The 12,838-nt window shown below is 36.6% G+C and overlaps 2 protein-coding genes across 2 annotated transcripts in view; both read left to right on the forward strand.

The window, feature by feature from the left end:
* Positions 1–12,838, forward strand: part of LOC146477806 (uncharacterized) — a 59,324-nt gene that overhangs the window by 36,256 nt on the left and 10,230 nt on the right. The gene's annotated exons all lie outside the window — the stretch shown is intronic.
* LOC146477808 (tetratricopeptide repeat protein 28-like) overlaps positions 1–12,838 on the forward strand; it is a 48,027-nt gene that overhangs the window by 20,816 nt on the left and 14,373 nt on the right. The gene's annotated exons all lie outside the window — the stretch shown is intronic.

Here is a 12,838-nt window from a genome sequence, read left to right on the forward strand (position 1 = left end):
AAAATTCAAATTCAGTCTCTTCATTTAGAATCTGTATCGATAGTCAGTTCAATCATTTACTGCTAAACTGTCTTTCTTAGTGGACATTTCCCATCATTCTGCATTAGACATTCTTTCTGGTTAGAACACAAGACCCATACAACCATGAATTCTCTTTTATTTTGATACTTTCGCCACTTTTTTTTCGCGTTGGTTTCTTTTTCTCAAACTCTTTTCCCCTTTTGACTTGCGTTTATATAATAATATAAATAATATGTTCGTCTAAATTCAATACTGAACGTAAGCCTTTAGTGGTAGTTTTGAATCGTTTTGCGATTCAATGGTCATGGGTCTTGTACCATTAGCTGAAGTATGGAGAATGAAAATTCCAAAAGTTGCATGTATACCCAGTAGTTTATTATCCTTAGGCAAATGGGACCTGGAACCTAGAGGCTAGGCCCCTTTTAGTCAGGAACAAGGAAGCTAGCCTCCCTTGCAGGCGCTCTCTTTGGCTCGTCACGCAATCCTCCTCACCAAGGCGAGGGAGGAGAGATTGCGTGACAAGCCAAAAGGGCGTTCGCGAGCGAACGAAAGAAACAAAAATAGCAGTTCCTAATTCACAAAATACTGACTCGAAACTTGCGCGCATTATACACTGAAACTTTTCATTGCTACCAAAACCTTTGGGATTTGTTGCAGCTTTTGGTTAAAAAGCTGAGTGAATATAAAACTGCGTCGAGGTTTGTCTGAGTAAACAAACTCAACGTCAAGATACTGCGAAAATTCAGTGGCAAATTTGGCTCCTGTAATAGGATGGTTGATAGAGTAAGGAGGAATAGAGACAATAGGACGACTTATTCGAATTCCTGAGCTTAAAGTTAACGAAATTCGTGCAATTGGAACTGAAGCACCCTAGACTAAATGGCAAGGAATCACGTTAACAAACTATGGTTTGTGGCGTTCCTCAGGGTAGTTCGCTTGGATCCTTGCTGTTTCTATCTACATCAATGATATTCCCAACTGCTCTGAAAAACTTTCCTTTAGAATTTTTGCAGGTGACACTAACATTTTTGCCTTGTCTTCCAATGCTGCCCAGCTGGAAACCCTAATTAACCAAGAGCTCACAAAAGTGAAGGAATGGTGTGACATAAATAGACTGTCAATAAATTTTAAGAAAACAAACTACATGATTATTAAATCCGCTAAAAAGAAAATGGCTACCGTAATTCATTCAAAGTTAAAAATGCCAAACAAAGATGGTTCTGAATATACATTGGAAAAAAAATTACATAAAATAGCTAGGAATGTTAATTGATGACACAATTACATGGAAATACCACATATCTTTTATATGCTCTAGAGTCTTTAGAAATACAGGAATTTCCCTCAAGTTAAGGCACTCTCTTCCTCTAAAGCAACTCAGACAATTATATTATAACTTGATATATCCATATTTATCATATACTGTACTTGCTTGGGGCAGCGCTTATGCATCGCATTTGAAGAAAATCCAAGTCAAGCAAAATCATATTATCCGCCTTACGTTCTTTGCTACTTTGTACGGTGAAAATATAGATAGTGCCCTTCCGTTACTTAACTTATTAGACCTACTCACAGTAAAGAACGTTTTTTCACTACGTTTACTTCAGTTCTCCCACCAGTGGCATAAAAAGCAGCTCCCTACCATCTTCGATAACCGCTTTCGGTACGCCAGTGATGTTCATACTTATAATACTAGATATGCTTCAAAAGTTAACCTCTATAAAACACGTTTCAGGACTAATATTGGAAAAAACAACATTATCGGCACTATCAGTCGATCACTGGCTAAAACTTCCTCAAGATCTCAAAGATCTCAGTATTTCAAACTTCCTTAGAAAAGCTAAACTGTACCTACTATCAAAGCAAAAATAATGTCCTAGCTAGTCAAATTCATCTGATTTATTTATTATAACAGTAAGTGTATGAACAGTGCGTGTGTCGTTTGTGATTGTGTGTGTTGAATATGTATATAGATGTTTACATTTAAAATGCTTCTTTACAAGACTAGTGTCTAACTTAGTAAACTATATGGTTTATTTAGGCGCTAGGCGTTTTCACATTAGATATTTATGTTTAGTTATCCGTATTAATGTCATTTTTAAAACTTTAAATTAACTAAATATTCATTTACCTTAAAAAGAAATGTGAAATAAAAGTAGTAGTGGATTTTAAAATAAATCACCCTGAACTCGAAACCGAAGCAATCGGAAATCGAAACTCGGAAAACGAAACACCAACCCTGAATACGTAAAGATTACCAAAATAGGAATTAAGAATGGGATATTTTAAGGATTTCAACTGAATAATATGGTTTAAATACTATGGAATGGTTACGTCATCTGTGGCAAGTTATAGGAGTTCCTTTGATGTTCTACTGCGGTTTATTAGGTCAATTAGTTTATTCCGAGCACCGTGTGGTGGGGTTCAATTTACCAGCAACTAAGGTATGCAAAATGGTTTTCTCTGACGAAAACGTTAAACATAGGAGCATTTAATTATTAAATATATTTATAATAGCACAATATTAACGGACCAAATCAGGAAATGTGCGCGCGTTGTCAACAAGGGCTTGACAAAGCTAGCGCGTTTAAGATAACTTACTTAGTTTCGTTTACATAGATTTTGACTGTCTATTTAACTGTTTAGTGCATCAGAACGAGAGTTGGAAACTTTTCGGCAAGCGAAGTGGGTGATATATCCTTTTGCCCTCATTCCAAATTTTAATTTCTCTCTAGCCGGACAGTCTAATTAACTACCGCTCAAAGTCTCATTTGAAGTCGACGCCAAAATCTGAAAACTGAGCACTTCAACTGTTTTCTCACTCAGAAAATCGCCAGCGTTGATGCCAGTCACCTGCTAGTAACAGTTTTATACTCTTGAAGCCGCAATACTCGATGTATTTACATTTCTAAGTTTGTCAGTGTCATTCAGGTTGTTTGATAAAATACAGACTTTGTCTCCACTTACGTACAACAAATGAAGGAACACATCGTTTTATGTCAAGTAAGTAGGTTTATTTTGGAACTGCCTGCAGAGAACCAAGCTGCACAATATGTAGATGATCGATATTTAACACCATAATTGATATCATTCCCCGGTGAAAGTTTCAAAATTTGCTGCGGTGTTGAACGGAACACCTAACTTGAGATCACTGTGCGTTTGGTTTACAGAAAGGCCACCTCGTTCGCCATCAATTTCTTTCTCGTGGAAGTGTGTTGGTCGGCTAAAAACGCCAAGAAGTAGAAAATTCCAAGCGAGTTATTCTCGATAAGTTGACAAAAATGTATAAATTGGGCGGTGCCTTCAACTAGATAAGTAGGAATTAATAAATGAGGTGCTGGAACTTGAAAAGAAACCCCAACGTTTCAAGCTAGTATGTTTGCACCCTGAAGAAGACAGTAAAGTCGAAATGTCGGATTTGTCCCGTCACTGAGCGCTTTATTTATCAACTTCTTCTTATTATGAACGCCACTCCTCCTTTTTATTTGTAGCCCATAGTGTTCAAGCTGCCATCATTCCAAAAGATGTTGAAAAACATCGTTACGATGCGGGAACACTCGTGAAAACGGAAGCAGGCAATGAAATCGAAAATTGTTTTGTTGTTGTTTTGTGAAATAGTTGTGTCGTTTGGCCGGTAGAAAATGAAACCTTTATGGAAATGGGAAAAAAAAACTCTTATTGAGTACCCTTGTTCCTGGGTAGGAAGAGAAACGGCCATGTTTTGTCTTTCTTTTAAATGAGTCAGAGCATAAAATAAGCTTGTCCTACAGGCTAGTGTTTTGATCGGAAACCAGGCCTTACAGACGGAAACACAATCTTCATGAAATCTTCATTTGAAACCTCAATTTCACTGTTAAATGTTCCAGAAAACATATACATGTACAGTCAACCCTGTATTCAGCGGACCCAATATTAAGCGGACACCCTCTATTAGGCGGACATCAGCACTAGTCCCATTTTTTCTGCCCCACATTTACTGTAAAAGGAACCTGTATTGAACGGACACCTCTATTAAGCGGACGCGGACACCTTAAACTTGACTTTTATGGTGAATTCTATTGTTAAAAATCTGTATTAAGCGGACACTGCAAAAAGGATAAATGTTTTTTGTCCACGTTTTAACAGATCGGTCAGTTAACTTTGCAGACAAGCGAACTCTGGGCTCACATCTTTGTAGAATTAACTCCAGCAAAGCAAGTACACGTGAATAGCGACTCGGGTAAAGAGCATGAACTAGACTTAAAAGAGCCTGCCTTTAAATCTGACCGTGAGGCTTTAAATTTGACAGATATGTTACCGGAGTATTCTTGCTATCATAGAAGGGACGACCCGTTCACTGACCATCAGTAAAGTTAATGAGTTACTTCAAATAAGAAGGCTTAAGAAACTGAAGCAGCCATGCACGGACTTAATGCTTAATACAGGTTTGATTGTAACAATATAATCAACAATGAAAACAGGGAAAGGCTCGATGAATGATAATTTTACAGCCATCAAATTTTGCGCGGAAACCGCTGTTAAGTATCAAGTATGTGTATGATCATCGAGAATTAGAAGACGACGATGTGGCCTCACCTTGAGCGCTAAACGAAAGCGATGGAAATTCTTCACGCACAATGCAACGTGACAAGCTGAAACAACGTTACATCCTGTTTTTATTCCGCCAAGAAATAAATTGCCATTGTACTTTGAAACTGTTGTACGTTGTACGCAATATTGCTGACGAAACGTTGACCTCACGATGTGTGTCCAGGCATACTTTATTGGTAATGGTTATGCATTTATATACCGCATTTTCTAAGTTACAGTTACATTTTGTAAGCTGAGTATACCTATTAAATATTCGATCTCCCAGCATCCATGGCAAACAGTGAAAGCAAAGGCAAAACTAAAAGTGACGTCATAACAGCTGGTAAGGAGACTTTGGATTTTGATGATGACACCTCGAAAGGTGAGGATTCCTGCTATTGTCGTAGCAGAAGTCGTTTTAAGACTGGAAAACCGTTCTGCTTTACGTTAAAAAGCTTTTATAGACACACGACTTTAACGTAGCATATATTTGATGGTGTACAGTTTCTCAATTTCGTTTATCATAAGTTTTTATAATTATTGTTGTCTGCGATTTTATATATATTTTCTATTCCGTTTGCATATGAAAAGCGCACTTGATCATCTTATTTGGAAAGTTGCGCTATATAAATTTTACAGTTACACTTATAAGCTGAGTATACTGATTAAATTGAAAAATTTGATATTCCAGCATCCATGATAAGCACTGAAAACAAAGCCAAAACTGAAAATGTTGTCAAACCAGTTGGTGAGAAGACTTGGAAGTGTGATGATGACACTTTGAAAGGTGAGGATTCATGTTTTTCTCTTACCAGAAGTCGTTTTTAGACTGGAAGACTTTTCTATGTTAATTTTCACAGTTGAAAGAGAACTGAGTTTTAATCTTAGATTACTGATTAAGTATTCGATTGCATTTCCCAGCATCCATAGCAAACAGTATAAACAATACCAAACCTGGAAGTGACGTCACGCCAACTGATAAGGACACTTTGAATTTTGATAATGACACTACGAAAGGTGAGGATTTATGTTATCCTCTTACCAGAATTCGTTGTTAGACTGGAAAACTGTTCAATGTTAATCTTCACAATTGAAAGAGAACTGAGTTAAGTGCATGGATGAAGAAATAGCAAACGCCTGTTAACTGTAAACCCTACCCTCTCCTCCCCTCTGTGTAGAACCGCCAGATTGGTTAGAAACTTTCTCTGGTGTTTTTTTTTTATGTTTTTATGTTGTTGTTGCTGTTTCCTGGTGTGTTTGTTTTTTAATGGTTTGTTTGTTGGTTTTCTTCATTTCTTTATTTATCTATTTATTATGGGATGAAAAGTGTGTACTTATAGTCAGTGATAATTCGTAATTCTACTTGGATATTGCTGTATAACATGCAATGCTGTTTGTAATGACAAGGTTTGAGTGGACACTGCAGTGAAATTTAACAGTTCTTCTTAATACTGGAATGTTTGTCTTTGTCTATTATCTAACTTACAGTTGACAATAAGTCCATGTATCGCTGATTACTTAAGCTAAACCTGAAAGTATTCGTTTTCTCAGCATCCATGGCAAGCAACGAGGTCAAAGGCAAACCTGGAAGTGACATCAAACCAGTTGGCAAGGATACTTTGGATTTTGGTGATGACAGTTTGAAAGGTGAGGATTCATGTTATTCTCTTATCAGAAGTCGTTGGACTAGAAAACTGTTGAATTTTAATCTTCACAGGTGAAAGAGAAGTGAGTTCAGTCCGTGGATACAGAAAACTCCTCCGTAGATCCGCCAGAACTAGTTACAAACTCTTTCCGGTTTTCGGTGTTGTTTGTTTGTTGCTGTTTATATTTCCATGTTTGTTTTGTTTGATTGATCTTGTAATGTTTTATCATTTGCTGTTTTCTTTTTATTTATTTTTAACACTTGTTCATTTAACTTCCACGTAAACATTGACGCTTCAAGCTCTCAGTCAATGGGTAACCGAGGTTTTGATCAGCCGCCGCCGCTTAAGTACTGATTGTGTATTCGATTGCATATTGCAGCATCTCGAGCAAGCAGTGAAAGCGAAGCCATACCTGAAAGTGACGTCAGACAAGCTGGTGAGGAGACTTTGGATTTTGATGATGACACTTCGAAAGGTGAGGATTCATGTTATCCTCTTACCAGAACTCGTTGTTACAGTAGACTGGAAAACTGTTAATTTGAACTTGTACAAACAGAGGTGTTTACTTCAGTTTGTATTCATTATTGCTTTTCCAACAGATATCCTTCATTTCCTCAGTTGTTGTTAATATAAAATGCAGATTTCGACCTCAGTATGTAAAACAAATTAAAAGTGGTTAGGAAAATCGCATTAAATATAATTGAAATAATATTCAATTTCTTCATCTGTTTCTGTGTTGAGCCACTTTCAATTTCCCCTACTAGCCAATTATTGCTGGTGACCCCCCCTCTTTCACTCAATTTTTTTTGATAGCCCCCCCCCCTTTAGTGCCATTTTTTTTTCTCGTGGCCCCCCCTAAATCCCACCAGCCCCCCCATGCTCATAAAAAATGAACGGTCCCTTACCAGAAGTTGTTTTTAGACTGGAAAACTGGTCTATGTTAATCTCCACAGTTGAAAGAGAACTGAATTTTTATATAAGAGTACTGATTAAATACTCGTTTGCATTTCCCAGCATCCATAGCAAACAGTAAAAACAAAGCCGAAGCTGAAAGTGACGTCACGCCAACTGATAAGGAGACTTTAAATTTTGATGATGACACCTCGAAAGGTGAGGATTCATGTTATTCTCTTACCAGAATTTGTTGTTAGACTGGAAAACTGTTCAATGTTAATCCTCACTGTTGTAAGAGAACTGAGTTAAGTGCATGGATGAAGAAATAGCAAACGCCTCTTAACTGTAAACCCTACCCTCTCCTCCCCTAAGTGTAGAGCCGCCAAATTAGCTAGAAAGTTTCTCTGGATATTTTTTGTTTGTTTGTTGCTGTTGCTGTTTGCTTGTGTGTTTGTTTTTGAATGGTTTGTTTGTTGGTTTTTCTTTATTTCATTATTTACTGATTATTATTATTATTATTATTATTATGGGATGAGAAGTGTCTACTCATAGTTAGTGATAACTCGTAATTCTACTCGGATATTGCTGTATAACATGCGATGCTGTTCGTAATGGCGAACTTTGAGTGAACACTGCAGTGAAATTTAACATTTCTTCTTAATACTGGAATGTTTGTCTTTGTCTATTATCTAACTTACAGCTGACAATAAGTCCATGTATCGCTTATTATTTAAGCTAAACCTAAAAGTATTCGTTTTCCCAGCATCCATGGCAAGCAGCGAAGTGAAAGCTAAACCTGGAAGTGACGTCACACCAGTTGGTGATGAATCTTTGGATTTTGATGATGACACTTTGAAAGGTGACGATTCATGTTATTCTCTTATCAGAAGTCGTTGGACTAGAAAACAGTTCAATGTTTGACAAGGTACCTTTTCTCTAACATCAAATTGCTCTTAGAGCACCGAGAATAAAATATTAACTGATTTCTCCTGCGAAGACCAAACTATAATCAGTTTTTTTCTCCAAATACGCTGGAAGAACTTGAAAAAATTGGCCAATTCTTTCAAGTTTCAATCCATTTCAATCTTGGCCATTAGCGGCTAATGATAACTAACACTAGTTTCTGTGTAGTAGTGTGGTTACATTAAACAAAACTGAACCGTTATTTTAAAGATTCTGTCGATGCAAATGTGTTTTTTGGCCATTCAAAGTAACATCACAAATAGGTGATACTGCCCCTTTAAAATATGTACACTGAATAATAGTGTAGGGAATGTATACACACAATTCGCCATGACCTTACAGACAAATCACTCAACTTAATAACGAACAAAAAAGCACTGAACAAAATACACCAACGAGCAAGCGACAACAAAACACAACGGCTTAAAACAACATGACAAAACCACACACAGCGTTAAAAACACAGTTCTCCCAAGCCGGTATCAAAGATCTTTTCATCATAGTTAATAGCCTAATTTCGATATATCGAAATTGGGCTACTGAGGGACTGGTTATAAAACCTTGCCAAGTTAACAATGGTGTTGCAATTTAGTTGGAAGGGCCGCGACCGTGCACAATCCTTTCTTTTAACTTTCATGCTACTATAAACTAAATTCGATTTTGAGACGGCAATACGACTTTATATTGACGGCTAGTTGGGAGAAAATATATTCCGTATTGGGCGGAGTCGCGAAGCTTCCATGGTAATATCCGTGCGCGAAATTTTTTTCTCGGGGCGGGTTATTTGAATTTTTGGCTTTAATTCTTACGTCAAAACAAAGAAAATGCAAAACTTTAGAGATATGTCCAGGATCGACCTTGTTAGCAAGAATTTGCTAGCAAATTATTTTCGCATAAGTAACAAGGATTTTCCTTGCTAGCTAAAAGCATTCATTACAAATATCGCAAAAATCGCAAGAATAACAAACGTAACAAGATACAAGAGTTAGAAGAAGTTGAAGGCAAGAAGGGCCCCGAAATGTCCGCAAATATTGCAAAAGTAACAAGGATTTTTCTTGCTAGCTAAAAGCATTCATTACAAATATCGCAAAAATCGCAAGAATAACAAGTGACAAGATTCAAGAGTTAGAAGAAGATGAAGGCAAGAAGGGCCCCGAAATGTCCGCAAATATTGCAAATATCGCAAAAGTAACAAGGATTTTTCTTGCTAGATAAAAGCATTCATTACAAATATCGCAAAAATCGCAAGAATAACAAAAGTGACAAGATTCAAGACTTAGAATAAGATGAAGGCAAGAAAGGCCCCGAAATGTCCGCAAATATCACAAATATCGCAAAAGTAACAAGCATTTCTCTTGCTAGCTAAAACCATTCATTACAAATATCGTAACAATCGCAAGAATAACAAATGTAACAAGGTTAAAGAGTTAGAAGAAGTTGAGGGCAAGAAAGGCCCCGAAATGTCCGCAAATATCGCAAATATCGCAAAAGCAACAAGGATTTTTCTTGCTAGCTAAAAGCATTTAGCAACACGCAAATATCGCAAATATCGCAAAAGTAACAAGGATTTTTCTTGCTGGCTAAAAGCATTCATTACAAATATCGAAAAAATCGGAAGAATAACAAATGTAGCAAGATTCAAGACTTAGAAGAACATGAAGGCAAGAAGGGCCCCGAAATGTCCGCGAAAATTGCAAATATCGCAAAAGTAACAAGGATTTTTCTTGCTAGCTTAAACCATTCATTAGAAATATCGCAAAAATCGCAAGAATAACAAATGTAACAAGATTCAAGACTTAGAAGAAGTTGAAGGCATAAGCATTGTTGGTCGCCATCATCCAGGGGAATAATAAGGAAATATTAATTGACAACAAACTAGTTTACTATGGACAATATTTCAGATCTGGCATTATCTCTGTAAATGATCTTCACTTCGATGTAGACAACTTAACTTCTTACAATAGGATCGCTAAAGAAATAGATGGAAGTAATTTCTTAACGTGGACTGGACTGCGTAATTCAGTGCCACCCAACTTGAGACAACTATACTCCAGTTCTACTGTAGACGTTTTCTCTACTGCGAAGCCATCCTTTAAACACTCTAAGTGCGTATTCGATGTAACCAAGACCAAATCAAAACACTATTACGCCCTTCTAATCGGTGCCAAGGCTCGCCTTCCTAATAATAGTACCAATTTGAAACGCGAATTCAATCTCGCAGAAGAACAACTTGGAAAAATTTATCTACTCCCCCATACTGTCACTAGTGAACCTTACTTAAAAGCATTCCAGTACAAAGTGCTAAATTTAATCCTGTACACCAACGATAAATTGTATAAAATCGGTTATACTGAAAATCGTTATTGCTCTTTCTGCAGTCATGAAAACGAAACTTTGTACCATCTTATGTTTCACTGCCGTTATTCACGAGAGTTTTGGGAAGCCTTTGAATTATATTTTCTCCAGGTAACAAATCAACAAATAACTCTCAATTCACAAGATGTTCTTCTTGGAGTCATCTCCTCAAAATGCCCCCTGCTAAATTATTTGATAATCATCGCCAAATTGTTCCTGTGGGATTGCAGAAGGAATGGAGTTCTTCCCAACATAACCAACTTTCTAGCAAAAGTAAATATCAAATTACAAACAGAAAAATACATTAGTATGAAGAATAACACGCTCAAAGAATTCTATGATAAATGGAACTTTATTTATGATAGCTAGAGTTAGTTAGACATAATTTGCTGACTACCGGATACTATATATTATATTACATCATGAATGTTAAAATTGTAGTCAATAAGTTTTTTTTTTTTTTTCCATTTTTCGATTAATATCTAAGTTAGAAGTGTTGTATTGTAGGTATTGTTGTATAGTAAAGCTGTACGTCTATAAGTTTTCTATTAGTTATTAAGTTGGTGGCGTTATATTGTAGTATTGTGTATTGTAAGTCCGCAAGTACTATTGTATTTAAAGTGGTCTCTGTCAATAAATTTATTCAATAAAAAAAAAAAAAAAAAAAATCCAGGGTACCGTGACAGTCAATTCCTTCCACCACGATAGGCAGCCAAATGTTAAATGCGCCGGCCGAAAAAGGATGTATGCTAAAATATGTGCTTGGTTATATGCGGTATTGTTTGGAATGAAATAGAGCGCGTTACCGCTAAGGTGTGATTTAAATGATTTTTTTGTTTAATGTCGGCTACTGATGTATTAATAGGGCTGGCAGGCGTGTCAAAAAGACAAGGTTTTATTGTCTCGGTCCCAAGGGTGTATTGCTTGAATAGAGGAGGTTCCATTGTTATACAGATAATAAACTGAGTCCTAGGAAAATGATCTTAAAAAAGAGTAATTAAACAGAGTTTACGGATCACAAAGCAATGTTTATTATTCATAATTATCTACTCATTACTTTCTACTGTGTTTTTATTTTCTGATTGTAACACACACGACTGGACAACAGGAAGTTTTGCAAGATTATTTGGCGCTGAAGTTTAATTGCTTTGTAAGATACAATCTTCACGAGATGTGAATTTCCATCATTAACTTTCTTTGGCCTTGAATTTTTAAACCTGCCGACACTAGGACTAAGGATTAACAGAATTGAAGTACTCTAGACATTTGCCTGTTATCATTTTGTTGTAGTGAACTATTTTTGTAGCCGCACTATTTAAGCATACTGTTTATATTGATAGCAATGAATAAAAGTTTCCCAAAGACCGCGCGTTGTCTTGAGCGTTTTTGTTTTTTTACGCCGTTTACCGGAAAGTAGTAAATTTTATGGGTTTATCTCCTGAAAAGTTTTTTGAACACTTGTAAGAACTTGAAACGTCACATTCGGTTATAAGTTCATTATTTTTGTAAAGGTGGCAACAATGAAAGGTGATTGAAACAAGCGGTTTGGGAAGAATTACTCTAGAGTCCGAAAATAACCAAAGGCCACCATAATTTGTCGTTGATAAATATCTATCTTTATTATATAACTAATTCATCACAAACCATAACAGCAGTCAGGAATGGCCATTATTCATTCCGCCTAAGGTATCTACAATCATCAAATAAGAAATATAACGAATATTTACGGGCCGACTGCGGTTGTTTTGACACTCATTACACCAAGTAAAATCGGTGAAAACATTCAGGTAAAATGAAAACTCATAAAAATCTATTTACAAAAATGTGCAATTGGTAAACTATGTGTCCAAATGAAAGAAATGTTGCATATAGTCTAGGGTCCTTGTCATGGGTGTTGCAACACATTCTTACTTATCAAACATTAGGTCCAAATTTAAGTCGAAATTCGGCAGGATTTCTTCGTACTCCATCTCCGCTATTTCTTTTAAAATTTCTTCCTCATCAGCGACAGACTGTTGTTGAAATATTATCATAAATTGTTGTATTTCTTTTGCCTCTTTTTCGGAGATGTGATTGACGGAAGAACGGTATTTTTGGCGAAGGAAGTTCCCTTTGTCTTTTCGTAACCAGTCGGTTATCTGCCGTTCTTCTTCGTCTCCAAGAAATTCAGTAGGCGGAACTACTACAAGTACTCAGGTAGTGTAGTAGAATGTTCCAGTTCTCCGTTTAACCGTTTGTGTGAGTTTGCTACAAATCGCAATGAAGAACGCTTGGAGACGGATATGACTAGTGAACGTTTGACTGCCCCATGAGAGGTAACTTTCTGTCATTTTATAGTGTCAAGAACGAGGAAACGTTGTGGGCGGAACTGCATGAGTCATCTCGAAAAG

This window comes from Pavona decussata, unplaced genomic scaffold (assembly GCF_977016875.1).
Source record: "Pavona decussata unplaced genomic scaffold, jaPavDecu1.1 SCAFFOLD_69, whole genome shotgun sequence".
Classification (NCBI taxonomy): Eukaryota; Metazoa; Cnidaria; class Anthozoa; order Scleractinia; family Agariciidae; genus Pavona; species Pavona decussata.